Source organism: Panthera pardus, unplaced genomic scaffold, assembly GCF_024362965.1.
Source record: "Panthera pardus isolate Hobbes unplaced genomic scaffold, ASM2436296v1 HiC_scaffold_1, whole genome shotgun sequence".
In the NCBI taxonomy this organism is placed as follows: domain Eukaryota; kingdom Metazoa; phylum Chordata; class Mammalia; order Carnivora; family Felidae; genus Panthera; species Panthera pardus.
The window spans coordinates 48,014,261-48,033,907 of NW_026526654.1; the positions used below are offsets into that span (position 1 = coordinate 48,014,261).

The following is a 19,647-nucleotide window of genomic DNA, read 5'->3' on the forward strand; positions in this document are numbered from 1 at the left end:
ATCCTCATGTTTATTCTACTCAACACAATAATATTTTTCTTTTAGTTAAAACTTCTCTGTTAAGTCACGAACAACTTTTGTTGGATAGTCTTATTTTGCCCTTCAGAACCCCCTCTTCTAAGTCTGTGACCCTGAGGTTCTTACTCTACATGATTTTTCATGAATCATCTGGGAAAATTTCCAAGAGTGTTGAAGCACAGCCAGGAAGCTGAGGAAATGCTGAAGAGAGCTGGAGAAAAACTGCTGGGAGGGTCAGAAGAATGTCAGAGAAGGTCGGGAAACATCAAACCCAGAAAGGCTCCAAACACGTGCCCTGCGGTCAATATCATGTCACAGACAAAGCTTCAAAAATACCAAGGTTAGAAAGCTACTTTGCATTACTTTTTCTCTCTCTCTTCATTAGCTTTCTTAACATTTACTATTAAGGAGACGAATAGTACAGTAATAGAAATATACTAGCAAGAATGTTATGGCCAGATAATAACTACTTAATAATAAACATAACGACTACCAAATATTGAGAATTCTCTGTTCAGCATTATATTGATCACTTCACATACATAATCCCATTCCACCATTCCATAGTATTATCATCACACTTTTCTGATACAGAATCTGAAAATAAAAGAACTTGTGTTAATTTAATAAGGTTACTCAACCAATGAGAAAAATTCAGAAACAGGTGTACTAGACCACAAAGTTCCTTTAGCCATGTTATGGCAGAGACTTTTGCAATTGTCTAATACTGCAAATATACGTGATTACTAAATTAACTGTAAGTATAATGTTACTTTTCTTTCCTCCTATAAGCCAACTTTAGCACAATAAGAAAATATTCACCTTATGCTGGTTTAAAGAAAGGTTAAATTTGTTTCAATTGTTAAAAAAAGATCATATCCGTAATACTGATATGGGTAGAATTATTATCCTAATATCTAAAAAAACTCAAATTATAATAGGGAAAAACACTAAGCATATATAAGCATAGTAAATGACAAATGATTTGAAACACTCTTAAATTCTACAGAATTACTGAAGATCTTACTTGCATGATATGCTTAAAAATATTCTAAATATCTCAGGGAGCTGAAAACAAAACAACAGTACACTCTCTGTACCCATTTGAGCAAGTGTTTTTACACTACCCAGAGCCAAATATATGATTTAAAAAGAGCATGAGCCATTCCCGGAGGTAGAGGAAAATGAAGAACCCAAATTTTCTTCCCTGTTTTATTCCTAACATCTCAACCAGTAGAATATAACAGACTGTTGGTAATGGCTTTAAGTTGAATTACAAGGCTCATTTTGCTACAGGCACACTGGTTTTTGCTTCGTTCCTCCAATTCTCTTGTTTTCTCTTACTTCTAAACTCTTATATGTGGTTCTATGAAATATCTCTTCCTTAATTCTTTTCACTAATTGAACTATACACTCTTCCTCTAAATGTCAAGACAAATGTAGCCAGCTAAGAAAAAATTCCATGATCTATATCACCTCTCCATGATTTAAACACTCATTAATACCATAAAACATTAATAGCATAAATCACAGTTTCTGAAGTATATATTTATTTGCTTAATCAGGTAGTTAGCACCTCTCTTCCATAAGCTTAAAGTAATGTGTGAACAGAGATGATGCAGGAGGCAGAGTAATGGTCCACAAAGATGTCCATGTTCTAATCCCTGGATCCTACTAGTATGTTACATGGCAAAGGGGAGTTAAAATTGCAAACAGAAATATGCTTGCAATCAGCTGACCCTAAAATAGGGAAACTTCTGGAATATCAAGGAGTGGAAGTTATGTGTTCACAAATATCCTCAGAAGTGAAAGAAGGAGTTGGGAGAATCAGTGTCAAAATGATTCAGTGTGAGAAAGGCTAGACCAAGCATTACTGGTTTGAAGATGGAAGGTGGTCATGAGCCAAGGAATACGGGTACCCTTTAGAAGCTGGAAAAAGCAAGGAAATGGTTTCTCCTCTGGTGCCTCAGAAACGAATGCAGCTCAGCTAGCAATCTGGTTTAACAGATGATAACATGTTAGACTTCTAACCTACAGAGCTATATGATAATATATTTTGCTGTGTTTAACCACTAAGCATGTTGTAATTTGTTTCAGCAGTCATAGAAAGAAAATAGTAGATATTATTCCCAGAATCTGGTGCATGCCTGGTACATGGTGTTTGATACTATTTGTTTAATAAACAAATAGTTAATAAACTTGAAGGATGTGCTATGTCAACTGGATGGTACTGAGGTCCCAATATTTTCTTCTCCTTCTATTTATAAATTAACTTGAGTCAAGAAACATTAAAAAAACACACAAACAGTATTCTGTGGTTTGAAAATTATAGGTCACATTCTAAAGCCTGCATGCATGGCAGATTTAGAACGAGAGTTTACACCACCCACCTTCACCAGAGCTTTGTATGATCAGGCTCTCTGAGTGTGAGCAGTGAGTTAATGTGAAGGGGACATAGCTGGCCAAGTACTAAAACCTCTTTTAGAAGCCAAATGTGATACAATTTTTGCCTCAAATTAAAGGACTCCTATTATCTTGGAGTGACTCTACCTTCTGTTTACAAATTATTTCACTTCTGTTTTGTCATTTACAGCAATCCTGTAGACTACCTGTTTCTAATCTTATTTTCATGTCATTAACCAAGGCTCAAAACATGTTATTAATTAAGGGTCTGTCCTGGTAAAAGTGTATGAAAGGAAGGTAGAGCATCCCACCTCAGAAGGCAGTAGGGAGGATTATTTCATCCCTGGCATTTTTTTTTTACATGGCCTGTGCATGGGGCACTGGGGTGGCTCAGTCGGTTGGGCGTCCGACTTCAGCTCAGGTCATGATCTCACAGTTCAAGAGTTCAAGCTTTCCATTGGGCTCTGTGTTGACAGCTTCAGATTCTGTGTCTCCCTCTGTCTCTGCCCCTCCCCTGCTAACACTCTCTCTGTGTCTCTCAAAACTGAATAAACATTAAAAAAATTAAAACATAATAAAATGGCCTGTGCGTGACAAAAAATAAAAAGCAGACTAACTTTCTTTGGCTTGACTCTGTTTAACTTATCTACAAGACGATGCTCTCCCTCCCTATCTCCCTCTGTGGCGCTATAATGTGGGATTTAAATCCAGGCTCACTGAACTCAATATCCACTTTTCTTCAGTCACATCATGTCTTCTTTCTGGAATTAGGCTTCCTCTGTTCAAATTCTTTTCACATGTGAACATTACTTGTCCTTTCTCTGCCTCATTTTCATTATCTATAAAAGGACAGCAACTGTATCTCAAAGGTAGTTCCTGGATTTAATATATGAAAAAAATGCATACGATAGCATCTGTCTTAGAAAAGCATTCTGTACATGTTAGCTCTTACAAGAGCTTTGAAATTGTCCCTGGAAAAACTTCTCAGGAAGATTATGGTGTGAGGTTGGAAGAAATATTTTCCTAAGCTATATGAGTGACTGTTGAAATAATCCTATGAAGTATGCATAAAAATAGTTTATCTAACATGACTCCTAAAAAAAATGAATTGGACACAGTTCATGAGGTCAAGCCTTGCGTCAGGCTCTGCAATGACAGCACAGCACAGAGCCTGCTTGGGATTCTCTCCTCTCTCTGCCTTTCCCCAACATGTACATGCACACTCTTTCTCTCTGTCTCAAAATAAATTAATAAACTTAAAATAAAATAAAATAAAATAAAATAAAATAAAATAAAATAAAATAAAATAAGTTGGATTAACTAGAAGGTTTTAATTTGTTAACTAGTGTGTTCATATTTTAGGACAAAGCCAACTCATTTGAGCCAATATAACTACATCAAGCTCCATTTGTTAAGCCATGTGACCAGGGTTCAAATCCTAACTCTACCACTTACTATGTGTGTTAACTTTAGGCAAGTTAACTTACCTTTTGATGCCTCTATTATGTCACCTATAAGATAGGGATAATGATACTGACCTCACAGGGTTGCTGAGTATTAGTAAGTTCGTACTTGAAATGCACTTAAAAAATAGTGACTGTCATATATGTGCTCAATAATTACTTATTTTTATTGTAATATCCCAAGGTGATCTTTCAAGAAATATTAATTATGTGTTTATTTTTAAGTATTTAATTAAATTCCAGTTAACATACAGTGTAATATTAGTTTCAGGTGTACAATATAGTGATTCAATATTTCTATACACAACACTATGCTCATCATAAGCACACTCTTAAATCCTCATTGCCTATAAAAATGATGGTTAGATGCCACACAGTAGGTGGCAATGCCTTTCCCATATATATGTTGTCAGGACCAAGGGCCTCTTTCATCCTTGTCAATCAACAGGAGTGCTATAACCTTCTCTCCTTTACACATCACAAAATCTTAATTATTTGAACACTAGAGACATCAGTGGATTTCTAATGGTTAAATACCTAAAACAACAACAACAAAGTAAATAGGATATACTCTTCAGAGCCATGGTCACCTACCACAAAGCAGACTTAAGATATACTTACTTCACATATTCCCCAGCTAGTTAAGCTACAAAGGGAATTCTAAAGGTTTTGTTGTGGAAGTTATAAAATTAAAACTATGGCAGTGGAATATTCATGAAGCCTTTTGTTTCATTTTCTGGTATATGAAAATAACTTTCAAAAAGTTAAGTGGAATGCTTTTATTTATTTCCTGTCATACATTCTAAATGGCCTTTAAAAGTCAGTAGCTGTTACTCAAGAATAATGAGGTATATTATTCTCTCAATGCACATGTAAATCTCCAATTAACACTAATGGTATTTATGGCAATGAAAACAAAAAGAAACCTACTTCAGTGTCTCAAAATAATCTTTATTTTTGATACCTACCTTTTTACCATCTAAGTGCAGTCAAGCACATATAAACAAATTAGTATTAAGCATCAATTTGACACTTCCATTCATGTTGACATTCTGAAATACTGTCTTTAAACAGTAATGTGTTTTAAAGCAGAGATGTGACTTTAGATTTAAGAATTTATATGTCTTTCCCATCTCTGCCATTAATATTAAAATATAAAAAAATAAGCATACACAAGTATTACTTGAGAAATACAAAAAAGATGAATTTTTAAAATATGTGTGGCAAAATATTTTTAAGAACAGTATTTCAAAAGATTATCTTTTTATGCACATACATAACTAGAATCCTAATATCCCCTTAAGACACAATCATATATCCTTCTTTAGTAAATACTTTTTCTTAGATTTCTATAATTATAGTCTTAATCATATAGTGAATTCTTCCTAAGAAGAAAGCGTTTAAATGGAAAAGTGAAATACCATTAAGATACTATTGAACTGAAATAGCATCTTAAAGAATATATGTTTAAGGTATTGTGAAACTACCTGAAAGAGATAGGAGAGCACAACTGAAATAATTATTTTTATTATTCTAAATGTAGAATGATCTACAGCCACCCATAGATCTTTGGTAGAATTTGAAACTTTAACATAATTCTTTTTTTTTCTTAAGTTCATTTGTTTATATTTATTTAGAAAGAGGCAGAGCATGAGCAGAGGAGGAGCAGACATAGAGGGGGAGAGAGAGAAGCCCAAGCAGGCTCTGCCCTATCAGTGCAGAGCCCAAGGCGGGGCTCAAACTGATGAACCATGAGATCAAGACCTGAGCCTAAATCAGTAAGTGGACACTTAACCAGCTGAGACAACCAGGCACCCCTGAATCTTTAAGATAATTCTACAAAGACACTGGACTACACATAAAAGTGTAAGTCCCTATGTAGAAAAAATAAGCCCAGTATAACAGATTTCAATCAAATAAGAATAAAGGGTATGATAATATACAGAAGGAATATGTTGATATAGCCCAAACCTATTAATTTGTTATGGCGTTATTTACGTTTGAATGCCTGAATAAACATATCTTCCAGAAAAATTATTTAAAGCAACTATAGCAAGTAAATAACTTATCAAAACATAGAAAAATATAGTTCCTAATAAAACAGAACATTCCCCTCTAAAAATCTTGACTAATGAAGTAAAATTGTCTTCAAACTGAGATATTTATCTAACATCCACTCATATAGAATACAACCATATCTAAACAAAGGTTATCATTCCTTTCTAGGTAAAGAGAAGTTGACATTTTAAGAAGCTAACTTATTAAAACAACAGGTAGGTTTTATTTTACATGCCCATTCATCTAAGAAAATTTTATTGACTTCTTAGAGATTAGGCCTAGAACAGTGCCCAAACCACAGCAGGCACTTGATAAATATTTTTTAATGAATAAATTAACTAAATTTTGGAAATCCTATTTGTAACATCAGAAATGTACTTAAGTCTCTCCTATACCATATCTCTCAGTGTCAGGCAGTAGGTAAATATATATTAGTTGGTTTTATAAAGCTCAAAGTATAATTGGATATAGAGGAAAAAGCAGATTATTATGATTTAATATAGTAAGTATGATACATAATATGGTAAATGACATTTGAATGGATTAATGCCATTCCATGACATTGCGTGCATACAAAAAGTCTATTTTTGACTAAAGTATTAAGATTTACTTTAAAACATTTTTCCCAAGATTACTTAGTTAACTCATCGCTATATACATAACTTATCAGATTATGTCAATGAATATATTTTTAGGAAGTACAATAATACAAAGAATACTTGAAAATGTATTCTTTGTATAATTATATTTTTGTTAATTATATTTTTGTATTCTTTTTTATTAATGAGAAGTAAAAATGTTACCTACAGGGTTTTAATCAACCTAATGATTACCTTATCATGAAATTAGCAATTTGCACTCATTTTGTTGATGATATTATTAATTCTATAAGATGGAACATTGGTTAGACATAGTTTAGGGGTGTGTAAGAGTATGTTTGCTTTTTTTGTGTGTGATTATATTAATGACAACTGGGATTTTACTTACAAATGACTGGTAGATGAAATTGTTTCACACTGATTTAAAACCATACGTATTTTTAGCTTTCTGTCTTCTAATATGACCATGCAACTGATCCTGATTGATAAACCTGTTATCCGTACAGTGGTAGGATCACTCTACATGGTAGGACGTCAGGGTTCACTAGACCCAATTTTCATTTTGAGTTTCTTTTTTGAAAAGTTCTAACTCTTTTTAAGACTTGTTATTTTATGACATTTATTCTATCTTAGCTGTCCTTCAAAGAACAAGAAGAAAATTTATTTAGTATTTTTAAATTGAATAAAACTCATTCTATCCCACAATTAAAATGTGCATTCACTGTCTCTTTTTTATGAATCTAACACACATATTGGCTCTTATACAGTTGATCCCTGGGCTTGAACTGTGCCAGTCCACTTACACACAGATTTTCTTTCAATACGGTACAGTACTATAAATGTATTTTTTCTTCCTCCTGATGTTCCTGATGTTTTCTTTAGTTTGCATTATTGTAAGAATACGGTATATAACAAATATAAAATATAAAATATATGTTAATTGACTATTTGTGTAAGCTTCTGGTCAACAGTAGACTATTAGCAGCCAAGTTTTAGACGAGTCAAAAGTTATATACACAGTTTTTAAAAAAAATTTTTTTTTAATGTTTATTTATTTTTGAGAGAGGGAGAGAGACGGAGCGTGAGTGGGGGAGGGACAGAGAGAGAGGGAGATACAGAATCGGAAGCAGGCTCCAGGTTCCGAGCTGTCAGCGCAGAGCCCGATGTGGGGCTCAAACTCACAGACTGTGAGATTGTGACCTGAGCCGACATCGGACACTTAACCGACAGAGCCACAGGCGCCCCTATATACACAGTTTTTGACTGCACAGGGGATCAGCACTACTAACCCTCTGCTGTTCAAGGGCTAACTGTATTTCCCATACATTGAAATATTTTGTTATTTAATTACCCTAAGATTTCATTACTGGTCATTTCTTATTCCCAACCATGCTAAAATAAGTCTAAAACAAAAATAAAATGGAAAAGAATGATGGAATCACCTACAAAGATGATATAAAAAGAAACTGATCCTCTCTCAGCTTTCTTAGTGTATTGCCAAAATTACTGCATCATCTTCCAAGAATGTATTATATTCTGCCTTTGGATTTCACTGGGTAGTTGAAAATTCAAATGTCCTAATTTATCCTTTTAATAGAAAAGTAAAGAAAATTGAAATGAAGACATTTTACAATTATTATATGAATCAAAATGAATGCAAAATTATTCATGAAGCACTGTTGACATTAATCATAATAGTTAAATTGATCATATAATTCTATAAATCACATAATGAATAATGAAAAAAGAAAATCTATAAATCATATAATGAATAACTAAGGACAAACAGAAAATGTGGTATTTATTTCCAGTTAGCATTTTGGTGGGAAGAACCTCATCATGCCAAGGACCATTCCATTTCCCTAAAAAGAATATATGGCAATATTCATTCATTTCTATTTCTCCTGGTATGCTGAGGGTTAAATAACCACTATATGATCCCAAAAAGTCATAAATGAAATACACAATACTGGATATTTCAGAGATACTGTCTAAAAAAATTTAGGAATGTCTTATATGTTTTATAGTCATTCATACTCATAAGCATCCACACAATCATGAGGTCCCAAAGACTCTCAGGAAAGTTTCTCAGAAGCCTCTCAACAGGCTTAGTATAGAAATTATTATGCATCTAGGGGCGCCTGGGTGGCTCAGTCCATTAGGCAGCCGACTTCGGCTCAGGTCATGATCTCGCGTTCCGTGAGTTCGAGCCCCACGTCGGGCTCTGTGCTGACAGCTCAGAGACCGGAGCCTGTTTCAGATTCTGTGTCTCCCTCTCTCTCTCTGACCCTCCCCCGTTCATGTTCTGTTTCTCTCTGTCTCAAAAATAAATAAACGTTTAAAAAAATTTTAAAAAAAGAAATTATTATGCATCTAAAAATACATTCTTCTTTTTAAATGGCAAATCTTTAAAAAATGAATGTGAATTTTATTATATGGTTTGTTACTAAATAACTTAATAAAATTGTAAGTCTTCTGATTAAATCAGATTCCCCCCCCCCCCCCAATTTACAAGGCAGTCTTAAAAAAGAGGCTCTTAATTGACAGTGGATTTCAACTGTGACAAAAATTAAGCAAAAAAGAGGGATGGGATGAAGAAAAAGACACATTAGGATGCTAACCTGGGAGGAAATCTGTCCTAGTGGGGTTTTGGCAGTAATTATCCACTACATGCTTTTCCAAAAATATGAATGTATTGATTTTTATGAATCTTCAGGGGGAAAAAAAGTAATTCATCTTCACTGGATTAAAAAAAATAAGATCTATTAAGACTATTGATTAATAATGACAGATATTGTGAAATTACATAGTAACCACCATATTTTTTCCAGTCAAGATGCATGTAATTTCTGTGCAGTGAAAATAACTCCAAAGGTTAGACTAAACACTCTGTTGGATTTCAACCCATTTTGTATTTCATCCAGAAATTTATCCTATAACTCCTTTATTATATTACAGGTAAACACCTAGTGTGTCTTGGTCTTTGAACAACTTTGAAAATCTTAATGGATCTCCTATTAATGACTTGAATAAAATTTTAATACATACTCATTACTTATTTTTAGGAATTATGTTCTTAACTTTTGGGAAATTACACTTCAATAGTTTTAGAGTTTGTCCTGTTAATACACCCAAGGGAGTAACCTGACAATCATTTTAAAAGTATACCTTATGGGAGGCTTAAGCCCTGACACATATTTTCTTATTCCAGAGTAAATCCCAAGTGGCAGAACTTTAACTTTCTGAGCTCATTTATCTTTTATTTATTTTTTTCTTCTCTAATGATTTTCTATCTTTGTTTTTGTTTCTGTTTCAATCAGGTTCAAGAATTGGTTTTCTAAGTAAAGCCAATGCCTGCTAAGCCCTCGGGATGTCTGGCTTGCTGGGACCTAATCTTTCACTTCCTCAAAGACCAGAAACTTTAGCAAATTTGGGGCATCTCAAAATGAGAGTAATTCACACATAAACAATACTATATTAAATTTTCAGGACAGTGGTTAATACTCTGGCTTAGTAGTTGCCCAACTGATTTATATCACTCTAGGTTTATAGTACAAACTCAAGGAGGTCTATACTCTGCTGCATCTATGTAAACAATCAGGCTAAAAAAATAAAGCCAGCCTTTTTTTGAAGTCAGGAATAACTTTTAGAGACTTTTATAATCACAATGGAGAAATATTTACACAATTCATTTAAGTATCCAGATTTGGTGAAGTACCTTATTATGTTCAGATTTTTGTGTGATTGATATAAATATAATCATTCAGTGGGAAAAAAATCTAATGATTTAGTTTTATTATACTGTAGTGTAATAAATTATTAACTAGTTTTGTATCTAACCTAGTAATCTTATACTAACATTTTTTAATTGCCTATAAATAGCACTTCAAATGCTCTCTGAACCAATTTTAATATCCAACTGGTTTCCTCAGCAATTAGTTGAATAAACTCTTTGACACATATTCATTATATATTTATATGAGAATCATGTTTCTCAATTTTTGAATATTATATTTTAAGATAAAAAAGCATAGGAATATTTGTCCCTATTCTCCCTACAGTAAGACTATTCCAAAGACAATTCCAATATTATTTTAACCACATTTTCATATCATATTACTTCTAATAATTCACTGAGAAAATAAATCAACTTATTCTAAATCAGGTAAATGCAATTTGAGTGTTTGGAGGCAGCCATAAAAGAAGGTAAAATTGAAAAATAGCATGTATTGAGCTTTTCTATATACAAGACACCTTAAATTGTATTACTTCTTCTAGTCTCACAACTATGTGAAATTAGTTTGCATACATCCATATATTCTGCTAGGTAACTGCCTTATATTGCCTATCCTAATATTCATCACATACTATTGCAGTTAATTTTAAGACTATCTTTCCTGCTAAATTAAATACATCCTGTGGGAAACTTTATGTTATTGTTCATATATGTATTGTTCATACAGAATTGATGTGAAGTGTATTTTATTCAATAAATTTTAATTGAATGAATAAATGGGTAGATAAGTCAATAAACATTAAAATTTATAGCTAGATTTAAACTAAAAGTGTGTGTTTTGATCAATCCTAAGAGTGGTCTAAATAATATTATTATAGTATAAATAGATGTACTTCCTGGTAGAGTTGTAAAACATGAAATTATATTCTCCTTCATCCCATTGTTTTCTATGATGCTTTCTATCTTTATTTCATTTTGTTTTCAGCATGACCACCCATCCTCAAGCGCCCATGAAAAGCTTATGCATGATTAGAATCAAAGCTTCAATGCCCAAAAGCACTGGTTCAAGCCCTGATTCATCAATCTCCTCCAATAGGTCATTTTAACCTCTCTAGATCTTAACTTTCTCTTCTTCAATCTGAGTATAAAACTGTCTGTTTTAAAGTATTGTAGAGAAGAAAAAGTGAAATAACTTATATAAGTACTTAACATAGAGACTAATAGAGATGTTATCACCAAATAATGCTCTTCATTTATAATTCCCTCTTGATAACCCACAACCAAGGACCATAGGCTCTGCCAGAAAACGCAACCTGGCTTACCATCATTTACTGCCAATTTTAGACAACTATTTAATCACTTTAAATCTCAATTTTCTCAAATTCAAAATGAGGGAAGAAGAGTAGCAATTCAGAAACTGGTCAATGTACCAGAATCATCAGTATTACATGGAAATTTGTTAGAAAGGTAATATTTCATTCTCACCTCTGAACTACTGAATCAAAAGTTTTGTATTTACAAGATTTCAGGTGATTCATAAGCATATTAAATTTTAAACATCTCAAACTAAATTAAGCCATCTTTCTGCTCCCACTTCTGAAAATATGAAAATATTTAAAAAATAATATCCATGTTATTATATTAGCAACACTTAACATTTTAAACTTTTTAATTATATATCATTCCAGTTATCAACTGCTAAGTTACAATCTGCTACAAAGCTTGGTGGAATTAAACCACAACTATTTTATTCTGTTGGTAAGGAATTCAGACAGAACACAGAAAGAATGCCTTGTATCTGCTTCACAGTGTTTGGCGACTTCACTGGAAAGGCTTAAATTGGTTGGGGTTACTTGAATGACAGGTGTTGGAGTTATCTGTAGGGTTCTTCACTCACAAGACTGACACTTAGTCTGGGCTAACTAGGAGATTAGGCATATCTGAATTGTTTATTGAAATGTCTATGTGAGGTCTCCCAAGGAACTTGAGCTTCTCTCAGTAGTCTAACCTCAGAATGGTGAGCCTTCTGATATGACATCTCAGGGCTTGAAAAGAAAATGTTCTTTAGAACCCAAGGGAGAAGCTAAATGATCACTTCTGCCTTAGCTTTATTTCCAGTGTATTCAACTATTCCAAACACTAATAGATTTTCCCAATTTCATGGAAAGAGAATATGAATCCTCCATTTCCATAGAAAGGGTCAAAAATTAGCAGCCATGTTTTTAAGCCTAAATATTAATGATTTTGTTTTTATGGAAATGCCTCTCAAAAATGTTCACCAAAATGACTTCTGAAGAAGGATGAAATAGACAACAGTGGCAGTTCTCGGGGTAATGACATCACCAAGATAGTAGAAAAGGAAGTTCCAGCCCTTATTCTCACACGGAAATACAATTTAACAATGATATGAAGACTAAAATACCTTTATGAGAGGTCCAGAATCCAGTTAAGTTGCAGTAACTCTGATGGGCACAAAACCAAGAAAAAATGCACTGAAACAGACAAGAAGAACAATTTCACCTTAGCCACAAGAGTCCCTTCTCCTAGGTGGCAAAGCTCAGCATGGAGAGAGAGCACCTTGAGCTGTAACTTCCTCCTTACAGTGAAGAGAGGGAGAGACGGGGTATGTAAATGGCTACAGTCCCCTGCCTTTCAGTGGGCTCCCTAAGGGGATGGCTTCTATCTCATCTAAGACAGAGCCCTTAAAGAATTAGCATTATCTGGATTCTGGACAGCTAGAAAAAAGGAAAAGGGGTGGGAGGCTTTTAATTTTTTTTAACGTTTATTTGTTTTTGAGACAGAAAGAGACAGAGCATGAATGGGGGAGGGTCAGAGAAAGAGGGAGACACAGAATCTGAAACAGGCTCCAGGCTCTGAGCTGTCAGCACAGAACCCGATACGGGGCTCGAACTCACAGACCGCGAGATCATGACCTGAGCCAAAGTCGGACGCTTAATGGACTGAGCCAACCAGGCACCCCATGGGGTGGGAGGCTTTTGTAGCAATCTTTAGAAAGAACAAAACTTGAGGTATCACACTTCCTAATTTTACACTATATTACAAAGCTATAGTAATTAACATAGCATGGCATTGGCATAAGAAACAGACATATAGATCAATGGAACAGGATGAAGCCCAGGAATAAACTAGCCGATATAATGATTACCTGATCCTCGACAAGAGTGACAAGAAGAGGATGGAGAAAGGATATCTTCAATAAATGGCGTTGGGAAAACTGGATAGCAACATGCCAAAGAATGAAATTGAACCTGTATCTTATACCATACACAAACGTGAATTCAAAGTGGATTAAATACTTAGTTAAACTAAGATCCACAACTATAAAACATCTAGAAGAAAACATGGTGGAAAAGCTTCATGACATTCTTTTCTTACTCTATGATCCAGTATGGGATATATACCAGAGTACACACGCCTCAATGTTAGGTGTACAGTTGGTCACAAGATAAAGTGATAAAACAATTAGTTCAAACAAGTGGCAAGCTAGTAGGGACTACATTTTGAGACAAGCAGTCTTTTTAGATTTCCCCAAATTCTAAGTGTTTATTTGTAACCCTCTATTAAGATATTCTAATACTTACAAAGTTTTAGAACCCAATCTTCAAAGATATTACTAATAACCAACCAGATATATAGTCAGAATTTATATAGTGAATTTCACTCTATTAATAAGCCCTGTGAAGTTTTAACCATAGGATTCTCATGTCAGAATAGCATGATTATATTCTTCAACCTGTGAATCTTATAACCTTAACTAAATCCTATGAAGATAAGTAGGAATTTAATAAACAACAAATTCTGGTTAAAAAATTTGAAATTATTTACAATCAAAACAAAAGGCAATTTCCAACATAACATTATGTAACAGCCAGAGAAATAATTTTAATATGAATTTTTCCAGTTCATGTTTGTCTTCTTTAAACCATATTTCCAATAAATTTTATTTTGTATAATTTCACTTTTGAACCTATAAATATTGTAAATATATGGTGTTAAACTGTGGAAGCAAATATAGCTGAAAATCAAGTGTATACATTTATCCACAGCAATTACAAATATGCTTCAGTGTATCCTTTCAGGAGAATCTAAGACATCTTAAACCCTTCCCCTCACTAAATATAAGTGCCTAATACCTTCCATGTCTGATTTTGTGTATTAAAAGCAGGTTATTCAACTGAAGCAAATCCACAGCTATGTTAATTTCTCTGAGGATAAAAAAAAAGTCTGTTGAAGAAGATAAACCTTTCCTACTTTTCCTTTTTCAGATCAAAGGAAAATATACCTTTTTATTTTTGAAAGCTTATATGAGAGAAAGAATTATAACCACATATTGTAAACTGCATATTAAATCACAGAGTTTTAAGAAGAAAACAAACCTTCTTCACTGCTTGCATTAACATTTCTACTGTTTGTATTTGAATATTTTTGCTGATGGGTTAGAAAATAGTGTGAGTTATATATAGCTGAATACCAAAGGAACAAAAATGATGGAACAAAACAAGAATTTCCAGAAGAGCTGTCAGGAAATATTGTCACTCATTATCATAGGAGCAAACATTTTACTATAGACATATTATTAGCCTTCTTTTCTTTTTAACATAGCTCTGTATATTTTCAAGGTGACTTAGAATCATGATATAATTAACTCTCACAAAATTCTCATGGTGCCAATACATGTACATGTTATTTGTTATCAATTACATGTTGGTGGAAACTACCCTTGAATACCTTTTTCTATTTACCTGAAGTAGAATTTCTTTGGACTTTCAAATTCAAAAGCATGTTTTCTCAATCAGGTACTAATAACAAGTGCTGATAGGAAAGTAAGCAAACGAACCAAGATGACTATTATTAGGTTTTTGGAACACACCTTCTTTTTTTAGAATTACTTATTTGATAGAAATGCATTGAATATTGTGCTAGGTAAGAAACAAAATATTAAAGAAGTTATTTTAAGTGTTTTTGTTAACAATGCTTACATAGGATTAAAAAAAAACAATTATAAGGAGAGAAAATAATGTATGTGTACAGTTAAATAGATAGATTTTTTCATTCAACAGATCATTCATTGTATGATTTACATCATACAATACATCATATTGTATGATGATCATTACATCATGTAATATAATTTATGCTTTTTAAAATTTCTTTGCACAGATAAATACAGTACTTTCTAATGGAAACTGGAAATAGGTGATGACATGGAAAAGATAAAATCACTTGATGTATAATGAAGTGCATTTCTAACAATAAATAAAAGGGGATAAATGACTTTAATGCCTAATGCATTTGGGGCACACTGTGGATGGCCAATATATGTTTGTGGAAGAAAGTAAAGCATGGGGAGAGGAAGAAAAAGGTTATGGTCCTTGCATGAGAGTTGTGAGAGCTTGTGTCCAATATGCCACCATTCATTTCTACCCTCTCAGTAGACACATGCCATTCCTCCATTAAACACTGTCTATCTCTCCACCCTCTGGATCTGGCCTAACATGTGACAGCTCTGAAAAATCAAATATGATGTACGCGACCCAGGCCATGTAGGCCTAGTCACTGAGAGGACTGGTATCTTCCTCCAAGCTGTCCTGTAAATACTTTCCTTTAGAAACCAGCCACCATGTAAGAAATGAGACGATACTGAGACCATCAAGCTGTCAGCAGCCCAAATGGAGATTAAAACACCATGTGTTAAGAGATAAAGGAGTACCAAGGCACCCATCATGTGAGTGAAAAATTTTATATTGGATATCCAATGCAGTCCAGGCTTCAGATCCAGGTATAGACTGCAATTTCATGTGAGATACTAAGCTAAAACTACTCCCTGAGCCCAATTAATCTAAATGTCAAAGAGAAATAATAAATAATTCTTATTATTTTAAGCCACTAAGTTTTCATGGGATTTGTCACTCAGTAACAGATATTTAAAACAAGAGCCTTGGGGCTCCTGGGTGGCTCAGTAGGTTGAGCATCCTACCTACTTCAGCTCAGATCATGATCCCACAGTCTGTGAGTTTGAGCCCTACATTGGGCTCTGTGCTGACAGCTCAGAGCCTTGAGCCTGCTTCAGATTCTGTGTCTCCCTCTCTCTCTGCTCCTCCCCTGATCATGCTCTATCTCTCTCTGTCTCAAAAATAAATAAAAACATTAAAAGAAAATTTAAAAAAATAAATAAATAAAACAAAAGCCTTGTTCATGTTCAGATATACCACGAAACTCTGATAAACTCCATTCAAACTGACTCATGTATACATGTCTTTGCTTTAAGGGATGTATAAAGATTAAAAAGTGGCTAAAAAAAATCATAGGGACTAGCAAATAAGGCTAATGAATTTCCCCTAACCTCATTATCCAAAAGGGGATGCCTCTTTTGGAAAGATATTGGCTATTATTTCAATATAGAACTTCATAGAAATAAAAGTAGAAAAGACTGGGCAACCGAGCAGTACAGACTTAATCCTGCAAAAAGAGTTGTGGGGTGGGGGTAATGGTTGAAGACAGTAAGACAGTTAGCCTACCCTTAGAAAAAATATATAAAACATTACATACAGGTTGGTCTTGTCACTCAGAAGCACTACCTGTTTAAGAACTATCTAAATTATACTCATAAATAATGCTTATGATGGACTCTAAATCTTAGACTTTCTACATATATTTTAGTCAGGTAACATTCTTAGGTACCTAGTAAGAATCTCTAAACAGTCTTCAAGACAGATAGCAGCTCTTGAGGTACATGGGTGGCTCAGTTGGTTAAGTGTCTGACTCTTAATTTCAGCTCAAGTCATGATCTCTTGGTTTGTGGGGTAGAGCCCTGTGTTGGACTGTGTGCTGACAAAGCAGAGACTGCTTGGGATTCTCTCTCTCCCTCACTCTCTGCCCCTCAACTGCTCTCTTTCTCAAAATAAATAAACTTAAAAAAGAGCAGCTCTAGTTATTCTTTGAGAATTTTTCAAATCTGTACCATTCCTTAAAAAAAAAAAAAAAATTCTCCACCATTCATCTCTTCCACTATCAGCCCTTGTAATTATTCCCTGTACAGTAGAAGGAACTAATTCCTTATGGCTCATGGGTAACACAAAAAGATTAGAAAATAATGCACACCACGATAATAGCTAACCTTTATTCAATAAATATTACATTAAAACTATGTTAAAAAATTCCCACAGATTATTTCAATTAATTCTCATAACTCTATAACTAGTATTATTTGTACTTACCTCTATAAGTGTTTTAATAGGAATACTTAATTTACAGATAAACAACTAGAAAAAAATTAACAAGTCACTTGTCCAGAGATGAAGATATTGACTGTGTTAGGATGTGAATCTAAACAATCTGACTCTACAGTGTACCTCCTATTTTGTAGAATATATCAGTTATAGCAATTAATAGAAGGTCAGATCATTGCTAAAGGCACAAAACCCTGAGGGAACCTAGTGGCTACTCCTATAGGATTTAGAAACTTCCCATCAATAAGCTCTTTGCCACTTAAGTATACTTAAAGGTATGCAATTCTGCAAACTTATGTGTGAACTTTATCAAGTTTACAAAACAAAAAAATATAAGAAGTAGCAGCAAGCAGAGTGGGAAGAGGAAAATTACTACTTTATATAGATAAGTTTAATGTGTGCATTTCAGAGGTCAAATTATGTTAAACACCACATTCAATTAATTTTAAGATGCACTTTGCACATTCAACTTAGTATTCATATAAATATGGTTCTTTTATTTAAATTTTATAATTACCATTGAGGGTTTTTTAAACCTATAATAAGCTTCTTTAAATTAGTTTTGATGTCACAGCTTAAATTTAATGGAATATTTAAATGTCAGGGCTGGCTTTATGGATGTAGAATATATGCAGTTTACATAAGATCCCATGTGTAAAGGGGACCCACTCTTGCTTTAACATTCTGGTGTCACTGTCTTAAAATTCTTAGTAAGTTTCAACAAAGCCACATATCTTCATTTTACACTAGGCATCAAACTTAAGTAGACAATTTTGACCACAGTAATATCTGGCATAATTATTGATGTGTGATTTAGTAACTCAGACTTTGAACTCAAATTTTGTGATTTCTGGTATATTCTACTTGTGTCACATCGCTACTTTGCATTAACTACTTTCTGGATTCAGTAGCCTGGAAATTATCATATACTAGAAGAAAGGTGTTTATCACATTCCAGAATCCTCAATCACCATGCATCTCTGGATAAAATGGACACTACTTAAACAGATGGAACTACTAATTTGAAAGCAAGGAACATACGGTATTTCTCACTGTCCCTCATTATAAGAGACATACCTCATTTTAGACCTAAGTGTAACTCCATCCCACACAGACCCGATGTTATCTGACATTTATTATGATAAACTATTTACATCAGAAATGCTACATTATGAAAATAAGGCTACAGAATATCTCATTTATACTTAGACATTAATCATACATCTTTAAGCCTCCTACATTAAACTTCCCATGTGTTCTTCATTCTGTTTCTTTACCCCATATTTTTCCTGACCTTTACTCTTGGACATCTGAGAAATTTAAAGTAATATGTTAAGTCTATGTTTGTGATAACATTTTGCCAAATATACATGATAACCTATAACAGAAGGAATATCACACGTTGTGAAAAGAAGCTGTATTTTTAAAGTAGTGACTATAAAACCAGCAGTCATAACCTCTGGTGAAACTCATTTAATGAGCTCTTAAAACATTGTATTTCCTAATTTTTTTTAATGGTTTATTCTGGAACAGGTATTTGCATTCTTGAAAAACAGTAAAGATATTTTTGTTTTTGTTTCTTGAAGAAAAAACTGAGAACAGCTTTGAAGTGGGTTGTGAGAAAGGGACTTGTGTCTTCTGCATCTTTGCAGAGACATCCCACTAGTATTAAGTTATTTAATGACTGCAGTAAGAATCACATTAACAGCTGTACAGAAAACATGGAGGAAAATGGAAGTTAACTCAACATGCGTCCCCAAAACAAAATCGACATGCGTCCCCAAAACAAAATCTTCACTCCTTATATTTACCCATATGTCCATCCTTACACAATTACCACATAATGTCTTGATGATGCAATGTAACAAATCTTAAAATAAGACCATTCAAGTTATTCAACTTGAATGTCATTCAAACTCCTTTTTGGGTCTCCCAAGTCTTTAGGTATGTTACATATTTTATAATTTGATTCTCAATTTGAAAAGTAAACCTGATGGAGTTGCAAATGTGACTGCCCAAGAAATATATAGTTCTATTTGGGGGGAATTAACTTCTTAAGAATACTGAGTCTTCCAGGGGCACCTGGGTGTCTCAGTTAGTTAAACAGCCGACTCAGGTCA

General features: G+C 33.6%; 1 non-coding gene across 1 annotated transcript; it reads right to left on the reverse strand.

The window, feature by feature from the left end:
* Positions 1–4,234: 4,234 nt before the first annotated feature.
* On the reverse strand, positions 4,235–4,365 carry LOC128776617 (U6atac minor spliceosomal RNA). The gene has a single exon (XR_008421785.1). It is a non-coding gene; the product is annotated as a U6atac minor spliceosomal RNA (small nuclear RNA).
* Between the last annotated feature and the right edge of the window lie 15,282 nt (positions 4,366–19,647).